At 38.7% G+C, this 4,405-nt stretch overlaps 1 non-coding gene across 1 annotated transcript; it reads left to right on the forward strand.

The window, feature by feature from the left end:
• The first annotated feature begins 2,346 nt into the window (after positions 1-2,346).
• Positions 2,347-2,506, forward strand: LOC116153179 (U1 spliceosomal RNA). The gene has a single exon (XR_004136972.1). It is a non-coding gene; the product is annotated as a U1 spliceosomal RNA (small nuclear RNA).
• The last annotated feature ends 1,899 nt before the right edge of the window (positions 2,507-4,405 follow it).

The raw sequence follows: 4,405 nt of genomic DNA on the forward strand, positions 1-4,405 counted from the left end.
TACAGTAAAGTAGAAACATAAAAGTGCCTGCTGTCTTCAGAGAGTAATAACAGGAAGGGTATGGCCGGTCCATATGGTACCCAGGGGACTTGTCAGGAGACAGCCCTTGGGAAGAGAGTTGGGAGCCAGATAATGAAGTAAATCTGCTTTGCTAAGTTACCAGCCAGCTCCAAACATACGAAATTTTACTCCGGTAGAAAGCAGAATGCATTCCGAATATTGAAACTGTGCATTTCTCTAGATTGTTACCTCAAGAACATAATATAATCATACAGCTATCAGAAGGACTATCACGCCTTCTAGTGCATTATTCTCTCTCCGTAAGAGTCAGTAATTTCAATTTACAAGTTAAAATTCACTAGTAAAAATGCTTTGATAGTACTGATGGGATGAACTGGTATCTTCCACATCATTCCTTGTGGAATTTTCAAATCCTTCTTTTGATAATAATGTCATATTGTAATGCGAGTGCCTGTTAAACTGTTTTGCCCCTCAAAAAGCAAATTCTTATGTTGACCAAGTGAAAACCTCTACTAAGAAACTTCAGTTATCATGAGATAATGTTTTACTGTTTATTTTCAGTGTTGAGTATTTTTTATTAGAGATACTTTGGAATCAGACAAACAGTGGTTTAGATTCACCATGGTTTAAATTCCCCACCTGTTTTTTGTCTGTGAAATGTCCACTACTGTGACTTTCTCTCAACTTCTATTTCCATGAGTCAAGCAGTAATAACGTCTGCCTTCCAAAATTGCTAACCCCTTCAAGAGGTATATATACGTTATTAACCTTGCCCTCTCAATCAGCCCTTACTCACATCTTACCTAGAAAGAGTTGAAGTGTAGTCTGTGTCTTTGGAAGTGATGTTGCCAAAATATTGGCCCCCAGCCCTGACAAGCCAAACTGAAACCCAGAGACAAGGTCTTTGAGCTTAGAAGAAAAGAGACAGCTTTATTACTTTGCCGGGCAAAGGGGACTCACAGCAGGCTGGTGCCTTCCAAACTGTGAACCCACCTTGGGGATGGGGTAGGGCGGTTATATAGTCATAGCTCAAACAGCGAAGCATCAATAACCATCAGCAGAATCATTTTCTCATCAGAAGACTTAGAATGGCGTCATGACGCCTCCAGGTGACCAATTCTAATAGAGTCTAGGGGTTGTCACTTTTCAATCTCTTTATCTCATAGGCATCCAAGGTGTGGTCTCCTTGGTATTTAGCCCATTTTGTATGGTTACAGTTCTGTGACTTTCTCCCTGGGGAATAACTGAGAAACCCAGTATGATTATTCTTTTCAATTACTGGAATAAAGCAGAAACAGTAAAATTAATAGCTTTAATTTTAACAACGGACCTGTGAATAGCAACTGATCAGCCAGGTCAGTTGACCATTTTAAGGGCACAAGAATGAGCAATCTGTTAGTCTAAATGTGGCCATTTTATTAATCCTCCTTCAGTGAGAAGCCTATGGATACATCAGAAACTGACTATACCCGAGTTACCATCATGCATTCCATCTGTGTTTCTTCTCAGACTTGTATATGTTCAGAATATTTTAAGGGAGAAAAAAATTATTACCTTAAATTGTTTTTAATCTTAATATGACTGGGTATATAAGTGCAAAATCCATGTTATAGTCTCTATAGCTGTTATGCAACTAGAAAAATCTGCAAATATGACTATAAACCCTTGTTTAAATTGCTGAGAATGATTTAATATAACGCATGCTATCATTTTGCTGAAATGAAACTGCTGACAAATTAGAGCTCAGTAATATTTTATGAATGTGCACATGGACACCAACAGAGTCCTGACTGATGATAGTCAGATTGTAGGGTGTTTGGCATTTTAGTACATTTGCTGGTCGCCAGGTAATGGTTCAATGCTCCCACAATTTTCTTCTGTTTGATCTATGGTTTCTTCATTGATGCTGTTCCCAGATATTATTTGTCCTTCAATTAGCTTAAGTGGGTCGTTTTACAGTAAGTTTGCCTCTGTGTGTTTTTATTAGTCTGTGATGAAGTAAAACCTTTATGCGTCAACAAAATCTGAAATATAAGTATAAATGTTGATACTGAAATTTCCTGGCAGTAACTATCAATATAGTTATTAGACTAATGATTACACTGTGCTTTCATTATTCTAGAGACAATTTAAAATATAGAGGTTTTACGGATACTAGAAAATACTTCTGCTAGCCATGAAGATTCTGGGGAAATCCAATATAAAAATATAATTCTTTAAATAAGTAAGGTATCATGATGCTTAGTAATAGAAGTTCTTTTCAATACTTGATCACTTCAGATAGTACTATGCTCTTAATAGCATCTTCATAAATTTAAAAAAATGTTGTATACATGGGGAGATACCATGATCACAAAGGTGGCTTTCCCAGGGTGAGGCTCATACATCGCACTCTGGATGTGCTGACCCCTGCGATTTCCCCAAATGTCGGAAACTCCACTGCATAATTTGTGAGACTGAGGGACAGTGTTTGCATTTTCCTCTGGAAAAAAAAAAATTAAAATAAAAAAAAATTTGTTCTTGTTGGAAAACTGAGATTACCTTTTAAACAACATGCACAGAATGTTTTGGATTTATTTTTCTAACAAGTCTTCATTCCATTTTTTGTACTGTGGTAAATCCTTACCATGATTTTATGCCACATCTTATAGCCTTCAAAAAACAGCCCATGAAAAGAATTAGTTTTGAACTGGTAATTCAAAGAAATTTTTTTTTTGTTATTATAAAGCTTAAAATTTACTGAATGTAGAGAATTCTACTTGCTAGCTTACAAAGGCACTTGATCTGATTTTAATTCTCATAATAATCGAACGTAAACGTCTTTATTCTTGTTTTGCATGCGTAGAAACTAAGGTTAAAAGAGTCAAAGTAACTCACTAAGTTCCACAGGTAAAAGAAAAACATAATGAAGAATTCCAAACCAGGCCAATGTGACTCCCAAATCCCTGTTCCTCCCATTGCAGCAATGGGTGTCTAATTTTTCATGATTATTTTAGTGTATATTTTAATTAAAACGATGAAAATATGAAACTAAAAATGCAGAATAGCCATGCTCACAAAACCTAAATAAGGTGATTTTAGCACTCCAAGGAATCTCACAAAATACTATCATCATTTCTCAGGGGCAAAAATAAAACTCGTATTTTTGGTTAGTTTTACACTGACATTTCTAAACATAGAAACAGATGTGCAAGAGTCCTTAGGAAGAATAAACTCTATAAACACTGATAATTACCTCTGCTTTGCTAGATTAAAATACACCTTTGGCGTCTTGGCAGAGCCAAGTTTACAGAATGGGAATGCCCAAATTGAGGATGAATTATTTTTTGTTCTTTTCATACATAGAGATACTTATTTTTCCTAAATTAAACACGGAAACATTAAATCATTTGTCTGCCAGTATAAATGTTGCTAAAGAAGTATATTCGGGTCAGAAATGTGCTGGAATAGGAAGTCTCAGGAGTCATTCCCTCATAGAGACACCAACTTACAACAGTATAGGAACCAAAATATCTCCACGAGAATTGTAGAAATCATCTAAGAAGCTGCGGGACCCCATGTGTGGGCAAAACCCAGAACAGACACTTTGAAACCTGTCGGAAGAGTCATCTCACTGGAGCCTCAATCACGCCACTCCCGCCCTGACAAAGATCGACCCACCTGGGAGAAGCCGGGCTCATGGCCTCTCCCCGGGGAGAGGAGGAGGAGAATGGACTCCTGTGCAATGCCCTAGCTTTCTGAAGAGCTGCCTGAGGGACTGACTTTTGTCTGCCTCGCTTGGAGCACTGATGAAACCAGCAGAGTTGGATGCCTGGGGGCCACGAGAGTGGCGGCAGCTTGGGGTGGTACCAGAGGACCTGCAGTCCACAGAGGACGGGTGTGGCTTAGCGTGATTGGGAGAAAGATCCCAACTCGTGGCTTCTCGTTGGGCGGGAAAGGAAAAGAGTAGAGCAGGCACCTGGGATTCTGTTTTTTCCGGGGCTGCCCAAGGGACTTATTTTTGTCCTAGCTGACTCAGAGTGCTAACAGGGAGCAGCGGGTGTACTTTGGATGCCTGGAACTTTGAGAAAAAACAAGCGTGGAAAGGTATGCTGCTCTAGCACCACGGAATCTGCTGTATCACAGACAGACACCAGAGGGAGCAAGAGATCATGAACTCCTGAGAAAGAAACCAGGAAACCTCTCTGGGAAATTACACTCATAAACCAAGAGAACTGTCAGACCCCAAAAGATGTTTCAAAGTCTCCCTGAATCTCTAGCTAAGCTGATTACTAAGTATTGCCCTGTTCAAAGGTAGTTTGCAAAGACTGAGAATGATGGTGATTTTTCTCACATGCATATAACTCAGCAAAAATGTAAAGGAACAGGGACATATGACCAAATA

The sequence above is a fragment of the Camelus dromedarius genome, chromosome 4, assembly GCF_036321535.1.
Source record: "Camelus dromedarius isolate mCamDro1 chromosome 4, mCamDro1.pat, whole genome shotgun sequence".
Classification (NCBI taxonomy): domain Eukaryota; kingdom Metazoa; phylum Chordata; class Mammalia; order Artiodactyla; family Camelidae; genus Camelus; species Camelus dromedarius.